The sequence below is a fragment of the Rana temporaria genome, chromosome 1 (genome assembly GCF_905171775.1).
Source record: "Rana temporaria chromosome 1, aRanTem1.1, whole genome shotgun sequence".
Classification (NCBI taxonomy): Eukaryota; Metazoa; Chordata; class Amphibia; order Anura; family Ranidae; genus Rana; species Rana temporaria.
This window is the reverse complement of record NC_053489.1, coordinates 325,178,931-325,193,147: the sequence shown is the minus strand read 5'-3', so window position 1 is coordinate 325,193,147 and position 14,217 is coordinate 325,178,931. Positions and strand designations below refer to the sequence as shown.

The 14,217-nt window shown below is 43.2% G+C and overlaps 1 protein-coding gene across 2 annotated transcripts in view; it reads right to left on the bottom strand.

The window, feature by feature from the left end:
• LOC120945897 (prostaglandin reductase 1-like) overlaps positions 1-9,079 on the bottom strand; it is a 70,953-nt gene extending 61,874 nt beyond the window's left edge. The window contains exons 1-2 of one of the 2 annotated variants that reach the window (XM_040360462.1): positions 8,979-9,079; positions 8,781-8,883 (exon numbers count right to left, since the gene is read on the bottom strand). The gene's annotated coding sequence lies outside the window, so the exon portion shown is untranslated. The remainder of the gene's footprint in view (positions 1-8,780; positions 8,884-8,978) is intronic. The other variant, XM_040360471.1, reaches the window with a different exon arrangement.
• Positions 9,080-14,217: the final 5,138 nt, after the last annotated feature.

The following is a 14,217-nucleotide window of genomic DNA, read 5'->3' as shown; positions in this document are numbered from 1 at the left end:
GCAGCAGGAAGTGAAGGGAAATCTCTGCAATGGGTCAGGGATGGTAAAAAATAAACTGACAGGGGCTATAACCCTCCCTTGTTCTAAAATGAAAAAAAAAAGTCAATGGAAACAAAAGATAATTTGTTCCGCATTGACTTCTATGGCATGCAATAGGGCATGTGGCCAGAGGTGGGGGGGCACCAGAGAGCCTTAGAAATACTCAGAAACAGCTTGGCTGATCTTGAAAAGGTATTTCCGAGTGATTCAGAGTATTTCCGAATGTCTCAGAATCGTTCCGAGTGTCACCGGTGCCCCTGCACCTCTGGCCAATTGCAGTACTGCACACCCCATTGGCTTAAATTCTGCTAGTTTTGCAAAACAGCACTCACAAACCGAGTTAGAATAAAAAAAAAGTTGTTCGTTATTCAAAACGCTTGTTAACCGCATTACTTGTGAACCAAGGTTCCACTGTAGTTTTACTTTAAGCACAAATTTCTGATAATTTTATGGAGAGAACTAAGAAGACATAACCATGCCAATGATGCAGCAGAAAACATATAGCACAGTGAGGAAGGTTTGTGGTCCAGGATGATACTACCAGTGTAGCACAAGCTAGCGGGGACTCTTTCCGTGCTGCCTCCCATGAAAAGTGCTGCCCTAGGCCTGGACCGTGTTGGCTTAGGCCGGAACACAGCATTGCTTCTACCTCTTGCTATTCCGATGGGATTGGAGAGATGGGCATGTAGTTTGACTAAAAGCCCAGGGCTGGGAATAATGTGCTCTAAAGATTTATAGAAAGCAAGGTCCAAACCACAAGTGCCTAAGGTCTTGAAAAGTTAAGGCAATGATAGAGTCAAATCCTTTTGTAGGACATTTATTAAGAAGAGATCATGTTGAGAAGTTACTTCATCCAAGCGAGACTAACAGAAAAACTAGAAAATGCATTTCCTGAGGAAAATGCGCGTGGGAATGCTGAATTGCTGAGCCTGCGCCAAAGCCATTCACCATAACCACTACACTATCTTTAGGACACACAGCTCCTTTCTCTATCTGCAAAGTAGAGAGTATCCTGACTTCCTGGTCGCCCCTCCCCCCTCAAGAGGAGGAATATTGCACTGAGGTAGAAAGCCATTTATGGAAAGAAATACCATTACAAATGCTTTTAATTCACAGACCAAATACGTGAAATATGCCTTCAAACAAACCTTAATAAATCCACAACCGTACATGCGATCGATACAGCAACTTCACCGTTTGAAACACAAGGCTTTTGTGAACGAATCGGTTTAAAATTTATGTTGATAAACTTTAAAATGTGGGCATGTCAGCGATTTAAAAAAAGTGTCTTTGTGCGTTTTGCTGGGAAATTTTTTAGACGTTTTAACATTAGTCAATGAGAGAAATGTTGGCGCTCTTGTTTTTTAGAAGCTCCACGAACTAAAAATAAAATGCATATCACAAAACTGATCACATTGCCTGAAACCAGACAAAAATACCTACGTTTTGATATATAAATTGTGTATGACAAGTAGATCTTGTGGGCTGAGAGCAATTTGTTTCCCTTTTTTTTTTTTAAAGATAATTTTTTTTTCAATGATCTCCACTGTAAAGGTCACGTGACACACTCTAAAAGCACTCCCATAGGATCACATTATAAGCGATAACATTTTCTGAAAAAAATCACTAAACGTAAATTGCGTTTTCACAAAAACCGTAAAAGATATCAATCTAAAAAGTCATGTTTGGATAGCTGAATATTTTGTGACCGTTTTAAAGTTTGTTTGGTGTCTGCAAGTGAAAGTATGAAGGAGCTGAAAGTTTTGGCAGCACGTGTGATTTTAAGCGGGAAAAAGGATGTTCTCATTGACTTCAATGTTAAAAAAAAGTGTCTAAAAGCTTAATATTTTAAAAAGTATAAATAGTACAAAAAAACTTGAAGTCCCATCGTTAGCTGAACGAGACGAACATTTTAATAGTTGAATGGTCTCAATAGCTGAAAGTATGCAGAAGTTACGCAGAGCCAAAAAACGTACGGAATAAAGGAGAAAAATAAAAAAGGAATATCAATACTGGGAATGCTTATTAAAGCATTCCCACTAATAATAAATTTGCGGATATCAATACTGGGAATGCTTATTAAGCATTTCCACTAACTAGAAAATGCATTTCCTGAAGAAAGTGCGTGTGGGAATGCTGAATTGCTGAGCCCACGCCAAAGCCATTCACCATAACCACTACAGTATCTTTAGGACACACAGCTCCTTTCTCTATCTGCAAAGGAGAGTATCCCGACTTCCTGGTCGCCCCTCCCCCCTCAAGAGGTTTTCTCCCCCCCCCCAGGTCAGTGAGGAGGACTTCGCTGAGGTAAGGAAAGCTATTTAGGGAAAGAATTACCATTACAAACGCTTTTAATTCACATACCAAATACGTGAAATACGCCTTCAAACAAACCTTAATAAATCCACAACCGTACATGCAATCGATACAGCGACTTCACCGTTTGAAAGACATGGCCCTTGTGAACGCATCGATATGAAATTTATGTTGATAAACTTAAAAATGTGGCCATGTCAGCGATTTAGAAAAGAGCATCTTTGTGTGTTTTGCAGAAACATTTAGACTTTTTAACATGACGGTCAATGGGAGGAATTTTGGCGCTCTTGTCCTTTAGAAGTTCCTGGAACTAAAAGTCAAATGCCTATCACAAAACTGATCACATTGACTGAAACCAGATAAAAATACCTACGTTTTGATATATAAATTGTGTATGACAAGTAGATCTTGTGGGCGTGAGAGCAATTTGTTTCCCCTTTTTTTAAAGATAATTTTCCAATGATCTCCACTGTAAAGGTCACATGACACTCTAAAACACCTTCCATAGGAATTCATTATAACCGATAACATTTTCTGAAAAAAATCACTAAACGTAAATTGCGTTTTCACAAAAACCGTAAAAGATATCAATCTAAAAAGTCATGTTTGGATAGCTGAATATTTTGTGACCGCTTTAAAGTTTGTTTGGTGTCTGTAAGTGAAAGTATGAAGGAGCTGAAACTTTTGGCAGAACGTATGTTTTGAAGCAGGAAAAAAGGATGTTCTCATTGACTTCAATGTTAAAAAAAAGTGTCTAAAAGCTTAATATTTTAAAAAGTATAAATAGTACAAAAAAACTTGAAGTCCCATCGTTAGCTGAACGAGATGAACATTTTAAAAGTTGAATGGTCTCAATAGCTGAAAGTATGCAGAAGTTACGCAGAGCCAAAAAACATACGGAATAAAGGAGAAAAATAAAATTAAAATTAAGAATAAAAAACGAATATCAATACTGGGAATGCTTATTAAAGCATTCCCACTAATAAATTTACGGATATCAATACTGGGAATGCTTATTAAAGCTTTCCTACTAATACAAATCAAATATCAATACTAAGAATGCTTATTAAAGCGGGGGTTCACCCTTAGAGGGCACTTTTCCCCCTTAGATTCCTGCTCGTTATTACTAGGGGAATCGGCTATTTATTTTAAAATATGTGCAGTACTTACCCGTTTACGAGACGCATCCTCTCCGTCGCTTCCGGGTATGGGCTTCGGGAATGGGCGTTCCTTCTTGATTGACAGGTTTCCGAGAGGCTTCCGACGGTCGCATCCATCGCGTCACGATTTTCCGAAAGAAGCCGAACGTCGGTGCGCAGGCGCAGTATAGAGCCGCACCGACGTTCGGCTTCTTTCGGCTACGAGTGACGCGATGGATGCGACCGTCGGAAGCCTCTCGGAAGAATGTCAATCAAGAAGGAACGCCCGCTCCCGAAGACCCATACCCGGAAGCGACGGAAGAAGATGCAGCTCGAAAACGGGTAAGTACTGCACATATTTTAATATAAATAGCCGATTCCCCTAGACCGAACGAGCAGGAAGCTAAGGGGAGATTTTTTTTTTTTTTTTTAAATGGGTGAACTCCCGCTTTAAAGCATTCCCACTAATTAGCCAGACAAATTTGGTCCTTGCTTACCCAGAATAAACCCCACTTGATTGTTGGACATAGGATCCATAAAAGGAGGACAATCTGTTAGCTAGAATTCTAGTCAAAAGGTTACAGTCAAGGTCATTGTTAATTAAAGAATATAGGGTGATAATTGCCCACCTCTCCAGAATCTTTATTTGGAAATATATGCCATATTTAAGGCAGGATCAAAGCAGTCACCATTCCTTAGGGCGATGGAAAAGCATTCCAGGTTTGGTACCAGAATATCTTAAAAATGCTGATATAGAGCTGGGAACCTGTGTGTTTGATTGCCTCTGTTTTTTTCCCCGCTTGGTAATAGGACCCTCTAATATATTACAGTGTGTAGCAGACAGTATTTGTAGAGGAAGAGCCAATAAATAGACAGCTCAGTTGGGTCATCTCTAGTGGGAGCTTTATATAGGGAAGAGTAGAAGTGATGAAACATCTCTAAAACTTTTAGTATTTTGGGAACATGTCCTGTCAGGGCAATACCTTTGGGATTGTTTTGGGAGTCAATTTGCCAACATGGTGCCTATTCTATTCCTTTGCATATACAATTTTGTGGAGGCCTACCTAACACTCCGTGTAGTCAGGGCTATGTTAAGTTTAGGCAGATAAGAGGGTCTGGGGTATTCTTATGGGCTTTCAGGAGCGACAGGTCTTTGGCCATATTTTCCCCAAAATATTAATCTTAATGTCCTCGCATCAACAGTGGTCATTTAAAAGTGATTTGTTAAGTCACCACTAAAATGTGCAAGAGATCCAGAAGGCCACTGAGAAAGAAAGATACGATACAATGGTCTGACCAAGTGGTGGCCCTTATGGAGGCTTTATGAATAATGGGCTCCAAAGTACTGTATAGAAGACAAAGTGCAACAGTCTGGCTACATAAATGTCAGCTTTTTTTTTTTTATATTTGTGAGAGAGAGACTTGTAAAGCACAACACATGCGAACTGAATCGCCTCTGGGCGCTGTATCCATTTCATGGGTAAGGAACCCCTTGACCTCAGAAGAGATGGGTTTTAATCTTTCTCCTGAAGGCCAAGTGGTCCGACTCCAGTCGGTTGGTAGTGCATTCCACAGGCGAGGTCCCTGGACTGCAAATCTTCGATGTCCTTTGGACTTGTATCTGGCCTTGGGTATCTGGAGGAGATTTTGATTGGTGGATCGCAGAATGCGATTGGGGTTATGGGCTTTTATTTTTTCGCATAGATATTGGGGGGCGTTGCCTTGAATACACTTATGTATTAGGCAGAGCGCCTTGAAAGTGATTCTGTCTTTTACTGGCAACCAATGAAGGGATCTCAGTGAAGGTGAGATTGATTCATGTTTTTTTCCCAGTCACTAGTCGAGCGGCCGTATTTTGAACGAATTGCAGACGAGTGATTTGGTATTTGGGGAGTCCTAGATAGAGGGCATTTGCGTAGTCGAGTCTGGAATTGATGATTGTTCCCACCACGACTGCAATGTCCTCTTTCGGGATAAAGGGCGTGAGTCTGCGTAGTAGGCGCAGCAGATGGTGGGATCCGCTGACTACTGACCCTATTTGTGCATCCATTGTCATGTAGGTATCGAAAATGACTCCGAGACTTTTGACTTTGGTGCTAGGGGCGATTGTTTTACCCAGAATGGGTGGGGGAGTCCATGTTGACGCGGGGTGATTTTTCCAGTTAGCGTGAAACAGGAGAAGTTCTGTTTTCGAACCATTGAGTTTAAGATAACTGTTTGTCATCCAGTTATCTATTAGAGTGAGGCATTTCTCTAGTCCAAGAGAATGATCCTTTTTGTTGCAGATGCGGAAATACAGTTGTGTGTCGTCTGCATAGGAGTGGTAAAGTAACTTCTGGTTACTGATGATTTCAAAGCGAGGGCGAAGATAGATATTGAATAGTACGGGCGATGAGGGAGATCCCTGAGGGACTCCGCATGACACCGTACGTTTTTCAGAAGTGAAAGACCCCAGTTTCACCATTTGTGATCGATTTTCCAAGAAGGAGGAGAACCAGGGTAAAAAACACATTCAGCGACTCCGGCTACTTCAGCTAGCCTAGCCAGTAGTAGTCCGTGGTCTACAGTGTCAAAAGCCGCGCTTTGGTCCAGCAGTATCAGGAGACAAGATTCTCCTTTGTCTGCGGCCTCGAGCGTCATCCCATATTTTGAGCAGCGCCGTTTCTGTTCGTGACCTGGACGGAAGCCTGATTGAAACGGATCGAGTAATTTATGGGTGTCTAAATGCAGTTGCAGCTGTTGTACAACTACTTTCTCCATTACCTTGGAAAAGACATTTAGAGCCGTTATGGGCCTCCGGTTGTTTGGGTCTTTGGGGTCGAGGGTAGTGTTTTTTAGAATTGGTTTTATTGTACCTTGTTTTAGCAAGGTGGGCACCATGCCCTCCTTGAATGATTGGTTAATGAGCTGCGTGATAACTGGTGCCAGTATATCGGCACTTTCTTTCAGCAGTTTAGTGGGGATGATATCATTGGGTGCTGTGCTATTACGCAGAGTCCCGATGATGTTTTTAGTGGCATTGATGGAAATGGGTTTTAGAGTGAATTTTGGTGATTGCGGCGGATTTATGTGGGTATTAGGTTTGTAATTTGGGGGGGAGTTGGTGACAGTTCCATTTTGCTGAATACTTTCACGGATTTTTTCAATTTTATTAATGAAATAATCCGATAATTCGTTGCAAAATTCTTGTGAATCATAACTGGGTGCCTCTAAACAAGCAGGATTCATAGTCTGAGTGACCAGCTTGAAGAGTTCTCAGGGGCGGTTAAGGGCATTTGCGATGATGTTGGAGAAATGATTTTTGGCCGTGAAGATTTTTGTGATATTTCTTTGTTATTATCTTGTAAATGGTGTGGTTTTTATCTGAAGAGCACCTTTTCCACGCAGCTTCTGCTCTTCTACGCTCTTGCTTTAGCAACGTCAGCTGGTCATTAAACCAGCTGGAGTTGTTTTTCCGGATGAAAGTTTTGGTGCTACCAAGTCAGCTGACTGTAGTAACGCCTTGTTGATGACATCAAGTGTTTCTGTGGCTGTTTGTTTTTGTTGGGTTGTTTTTATTTTGTTCCCTAGTGTTGTTTTGAAGAGTTCCGAGTGGAGCTTCTTCTGAGATCTAGTCCAGTGAGTTGTCACCGGTTTTGACGTTTTTTTTTTGGGCTGGCATTTTTGGTGATTGTGAATTTGATGGCATGGTGTTCGGTCCATGGTTGCGGCTCATTTCCCAGGATGTCAATTTCCAAATCGTGTTTGAAAATGAGATTGAGCGTATGGCCTGAGGTATAAGTGGGGCCTTGTATTAGTTGCTGCAGACCTAATCCTTCCAGATGGTCGATGCAGGCGTCGGCTACGGGGTCCAGCGAGGAGTTGGCCCAGATGTTGAAATCCCCAAGCACCAAAAGGTGTTTGATGTTTAGGGTATATGTGGAGATGAATTCCGTCAATGACGTGAGAAGGTGCGTTTTTGGGCCTGGTGGTCTATAGCAAAGTAGCATATGGACCGTATCTTGGGGATTTGTTTGCAGCTGCAGAGTGAGGGTTTCCATGAATGGAAGCAAGTTTTGAAGGACTGGTTTGGTGATCGAGAGGTGAGTCTTGTGGATCACCGCCAGGCCCCCCCCCCCCTCTTTGCCCCACTCTGTTTTGCATTTGAATGCGATAATTTGCTGGCACCAATTCTGTTAGAATGGTGTTGCAGTCAGCTGTCAGCCAGATTTGTGATGAAGAGGCAGTCTAGATCGTGTTGAAGGATGAAATCATAGATTTCTTGTCTGTGTTTTACTGCCCATCTTGTGTTGACCAAAGTGCATATTATGCGCTTGGGCTGGGGTACCTGCGCGTAGTTTTTGACTGTTGATCGTTAATTGATTCTCAACAGTCGCTCATTCCTTAGAGCTTTTTTGGTGACAACTGGGAGTATAGAGGCAAATGGTTTTAGTTCCCGGATGGTTTCTGCTGAGTATTTTAGGTAACCCATGGTCGCAGAAAAAAAAAAAAAAAACACAGGGAAGTAATTGGAAGTATGGTCCAAGATGTTTAGATTCACCCAAAAATAAGGCACCTAATCCCAATTAGATAGATAAAGTTTTTTCCAATGGGAAAGGGAAGGGGATAATTTGCGGTGCGTACTTTAGCAAATTGATAGTGATGAGAAAGCACAATTCTTGTTACAAAAATGCTTTATTTATGAATACAAAACATACAATACAATAGTTTAAAAGAAAAGTGGACAACCAGTTTGTTGATTTGATTCAGTGGATAACACAGCATCAGTCAGTTGTATGGATGCAACTGGAAAAGGAAATCGCATGGACCCTACATATTTCGAGGACTTCCGCTTCTTCAGGGGAGGGAGCGATATCCAGTCAAAATATGCAACTGAAAGGTATAACACACACACACACACACTAACCAGTAAGATATGATACACATTCCAATTGCTTGGTAGCATAAATCTGGTACAACATATATAGGTAAAAAATGGTTCCAAAGTTTAAAGACCACACTATCTTACCCACGAGTTGCCCACAGCTAGCGACAAACACAGAAAACCGCCGAGGTGAAAATGGTCATGTGCATGATCCCGCAAATGAGCAGGAAAAGTTTGAAAATGGTCACAAAAGGACAGTCATATAAGGGTTAACATGTAACGATAACAATTGGCTACAAATTACAAAGGTGTCCCTGCCTCCAAACGGGACAACCATAGAAAAAGATAAAAATAAATAAATTGTATAAACATTATCAAAACAGAGCCAAGATTATTTAGAAATTGCAAAAAAATACACATACCTGTATAAGATCTATATAAGGATCACAGGCAGTGTTGCAAAGTCACAATAAGCTTAGTGTGTATAAAGCCAGAAGAAATCAGCTGCTTGATCCAGGAGGGGAACTAAAGAGCATACACAGCAAGCATAATTGAAATTAGATGGAGTGAAATCTAGCAGTGTAGTTGTAGAGAGATAGCACAAAAGGAGTTTAACATACCTGCAAAGCACTAAGGACAAGAGTGCTCACTGAACATATGACCCTGCACCATTCTGCACTGAGTGTGCAGCAAAATGCCATTTAAATAGGCTGTCCTAACCCGATGTGTGACGTGTAAGCATCACATGATATCGGGTGGGCCAATCACAGCTAAGACAAGTCCCAAAGCAATGCACCTGCAGCGTGAGGAGGCTTGATGGGATGACAGGTGGAATGGATCAAGCAGAGAGCTCACTATGTCAACACGGTGGGGAGAAAATTTAACCCCATCAGTGGACAAGTGGGCTCAAGAAAGTATGTATGACAATGCACACAGCAAACAAGGCAAGCTGATCACTGATGGACAGGGTCTGTGTTGTCAGTGTTACCGACAAAAAAGGAAGACTGCTAACGACATTGCATAGGGGAAAATCAGCTGTGGTAAGGGGAGTGAGTGTGGAGGCTAACACTAAACTCCCCGGGCGCCCTTGTGGCCAATAAACAAACTGCACAATTGGCCATACCAAGGAGGAAACTGCGACACATCGCTAAATGTGCCCAAAACAGTGGAAAGAAAGTTGAAGCCCAGCCCGATATCCACTATCAGGTTGAGGGCCTCAAAATATTGGATGTGGCCAGAAAACTGTGGAACCATTAAATTAGTACATATGATTGAAATAGTTTGTGTAGATGTTGTAGATATTATATATGTAAAAAACATATGACTATAGAGCTGATTTTTGGTTGAAAATAAAAACAAATAGTTCATATAGTATGGTTACAGTGTACCTATTATAAATTCATAATTCAACAATATAATTCAACAATGTTAAAGGAACAGGATGTTATCCTGTATCCTAAGAAATGCCCCAGTTAATTATGCATCGGAAAGAGGGAAAGAGTAGATTGGACTAAAAAAAAAAAAAAAAAAAACAACAACAATAATTATATAAAATAAGGAGAAAAAAGGAAAATAGGGAAAACCCCAGGCGTGCTGTGCCAATCTGCAGCGATCGGGAAAAAAATTCCTTCCTGACCCCCTAACGGGCGATCGGTGCAACCCTGGATCAATTGCCTAGGGGGGTGTGGGGGGGGGGTGGGAGTCCTGTTTTTTTGTGCTGTGTCTGCAGCAGCCGAGAGCTGGGAGGATCCTGCCTGGCTGCACTATCCCTGGGGAGAGCCGACTCGTTTGAGAGCATCCTGCTCTCACTATCCCTGGGGTGAGCAGACTAAGGTGAGAGCGTCTGCTGCACTGCTGAATCTATATATCAAGAGTTCCAACTTTATTAGCTGCAAGCTTGTTCTGGATCAGTGATTGAAAAAAATAATGAAGACTCCAGTCTTACCTCCTGTTTCAAACTCCTGGTTTTTAACTCAGGCACTTTTGGTCAAAGAATGCACTTCTGGTCAGAGAGTCCACATGTGAAGCCACCATCAACTGGGAGCCAGTTTGTATTCACAGTTTACATCAGGTGTGCTCAACCAGTGGCCCACAAAGCCCTCTGATGTGGCCCGCGACCTCCTTCTCTGGGATGGAATAAAATAGAATAGAATACTGTTATTAAAGGTAAGTTTTTATTACTAAAATCACAGTGTGTGTATATATGGGCATATCTTTTCTGAAGTGGTTGCTGGGCTGCTTTCAAACTAATCCACAGGTACAGAGAAGTGCATCTGTGGGTTACTGAGCCATAGATTTCTATTACCTGCGAGTTTTGTGTGCTGAGAGTAGAGTGGGCTCTATAGAGCTAAGTGGGCAGCCATCCACCCACTCTACTCATTGTGGCCCATGATCGGTTACCAAGTTGCTTAAGTGGCCCTTTCTGTTCAAAAGGTTGGGCACCCCTGGTTTACATGGTATATCAACACTTTCAAAAGAAAACACAGAAAGATAGTGTATAAGTAGCAGAAAACCACACATATACAAGTACCAATCTAGTAAGTGCCAGCTTTAAGTGGGTGCTTAAGTTGTGCCATGGCATGGTTGGCTTTATCTAAAGACAGATCTTGGGCTAAATTGGAATTGCCCCCAAAAATGACCTTACCCTCCAGGTGTGGAGGCAGGATGTGAATCAATGTGGTGAAGAATGAAGCTTGGCCCGTGCAGAGAGCACAATTTTGGTTATGCTAATGTACAGTTGTGTTGTCTGTATGTTTTATTAACAAATAAAAAAAATAAAAGTAGTGCGTGTACAGCTTGTATAACAGTGTAAGTTTGCTGACCCCTCAAAATAACTCAACGTACAGCCATTAATATCCAAACCGCTGGCAACAAAAGGGAGTACACCCCTAATAAAAAATATCCCTCTCCGGTGTCATGTGACTCGTTAGAGTTACAAGGTCTCAGGTATGAATGGGGAGAAGGTGTGTTAAATTTGGTGTTATTGCTCTCTCACACTGGTCACTGGAAGTTCGACATGGCACCTCATGGCAAAGAACTCTGAGGATCTGAAAAAAAATTGTTTCTCTACATAAAGATGGATTAGGCTATAAGAAGATTGCCAAGACCCTGAAACTGGAGGACACTACACCACCGAGAGAACCAGCGAAGAAAGATTTCTTTTTTCGGTCCTCTCGTGGTGTAGTGTCCTCCATTGATTGTCAGCGGGTCACCTGTACACACCCAGCACTGTCCTCCCTACCTCTCATCAATCATGTGTGACCGGAGAAGATCTCTGAAGATTATTGAAACCAGACACTTGAGTTTTTTTCCTGATTCATCTACATCTAGAAATTTGGATGTCTATACCACCACCGGAGAGTCCCATTCGAACCATCAGGAACATGGATAGGTGTAGAGCGGGATAACCGCTTTTCCCCTTATCTTGAAGGCTCAGTGTAATCTGGTGTGAGGTAAGCACTCTGTGAGCATTAATCACTATGAAGATCCCTTATAGAAGAATCATTTGATGCACTAGTTTAAAAGAATTGTGGCACTCATCTCACATTATTAAGAAGGACTATTGTTTTCACTATTTACTTTTTCGATATGGAAAAGTGTGGACATTTGCATTTATACACAGTCTGGCTTACAGAGTCAGACCATGGGGCCTGATTTACTATGCTCTGTGCGCTGCGCTGGTTCATGCCTTAATTAGTGCGCCGGGTGGAGGCTTAATTAGGCGCATGAACCAGCGTAGCAGCGGCGCATTGAAAGTAATATGTAAAGCCGCGCCGAACTCCCTATAGAAGTCTATGGGAGAAATCAAAAGTGTTCATTTTAAAGGCTAATCTGCTAGTTTTGTCCTAAAAAGTGTTTGGGGACCTCAGTCCTGCCCCAGGGAACATGTATCAATGTTTTTTTTATTTTTTAAAACGGCCGTTTTTTTGGGAGCAGTGAAATTAATAATTCTTAAAGTGAAACAATAAAAGTGAAATATTCCTTTAAATTTTGTACCTAGGGGGGGGGGTGTAATGTCAGCATGTGAAATAGCGCATTTTTCCCGCACTTAGAACTGCCCCTGCACAAAATGACATTCAGAAGGAAAAAAGTCATTTAAAAATTCACACGCGGCTATAATGAATTGTCGGCTCTGACAATTCTAAAGGGATTCATTCATAAAACAAACAAAAAAATGTGTAGGGGTTCCCCCAAAATAAATTACCAGGCCCTTCAGGTCTGGAATGGATATTAAGGGGAACCCCGCTGTAAAAACAAAAAAAAAAAAGACGTGCAGTTCCCGGCAAATATCCATTCCAGGCCCTTCAGGTCTGGTGTGGATTTTAAGGGGAACTCCACCCCAAATTGAAAAAAAAATGGCGTGGAGTCCCCCTAAAAATCCACACCAGACCCTTATCTGAGCACGTTGACCTGGCCGGCCGCAGAAAAGAGGGGGGGACAGAGTGCGGCCCCCCCCCCTCTCCTGAACCGCACCAGGCCACATGCCCTCAACATGGGGAGGATGTCCCCATGTTGATGGGGACAAGGGCCTCATCCCCACAACCCTTGCCCGGTGGTAGTGGGGGTCTGCGGGCGGGGGGCTTATCAGAATCTGGAAGACCCCTTTAACAAAGGGGACCCCCAGATCCTGGCCCCCCCCTATGTGAAATGGTAATGGGGTACATTGTACCTCTACCATTTCACCCCAAAAAAAATGTCAAAAGTGTTAAAAATGACAGTAGCCGGTTTTTGACAAATCTTTTAATAAAATCTTCTTTTCTTCTTTCCTTCGGGTTTCTTCCGCTGCTTCTTTCTTGGGTCTTCTCGTCCACATCTTGCCCGACGTCTTCTTCTATCTTCTCCGTCCGTCCTTCAGCCTTCTGGTCCCGCATCTTGCCCGTTGTCTTCTCCGGTCTTCTTCTCCGTCCATCCGCCAGCCTCCTCGTCCGCATCTTGTGTCTTCTCCGGTCTTCTTCTCGGTCCGCCAGCCTTCTCGTCCACATCCCCGGACCCAGCGTTTGAATTTGATTTGGCCGCCGTGTTGCACTCCTGGGACCCGCCCCCCTCTGACGCCACAAGTAAACTCCTTAGAATGTCATGTGCGTCAGAGGGGGGCGGGGTCACAGAGCGTCACACAGCGGGGGAATTCAATTTCAAGCGCGCCGCCCGGAGAAGAAGTTCCCGCCGTGTCACACTCATGTGACCCCGCCCCCCTCTGACGCACATATGCCACACGCGGACTTTCATATGAGTTTACTTGTGGCGTCAGAGGGGGGCGGGTCCCAGGAGCGGGAACACGGCGGCCAAATCAAATTCAATCGCGGCGTCCGGGGAAGAAAAAGATGTGGACGAGAAGGCTGGCGGACGGACGGAGAAGAAGACCGGAGAAGACAACGGGCAAGATGCGGGACCAGAAGGCTGAAGGACGGACGGAGAAGATAGAAGAAGACGTCGGGCAAGATGTGGACGAGAAGACCCAAGAAAGAAGCAGCGGAAGAAACCTGAAGGAAAGAAGAAAAGAAGATTTTATTAAAAGATTTGTCAAAAACCGGCTACTGTCATTTTTAACACTTTTGACATTTTTTTTGGGGTGAAATGGTAGAGGTACAATGTACCCCATTACCATTTCACATAGGGGGGGGCAGGATCTGGGGGTCCCCTTTGTTAAAGGGGTCTTCCAGATTCTGATAAGCCCCCCGCCCGCAGACCCCCACAACCACCGGGCAAGGGTTGTGGGGATGAGGCCCTTGTCCCCATCAACATGGGGACATCCTCCCCATGTTGAGGGCATGTGGCCTGGTGCGGTTCAGGAGAGGGGGGGGCCGCACTCTGTTCCCCCCTCTTTTCTGCGGCCGGCCAGGTCAATGTGCTCGGATAAGG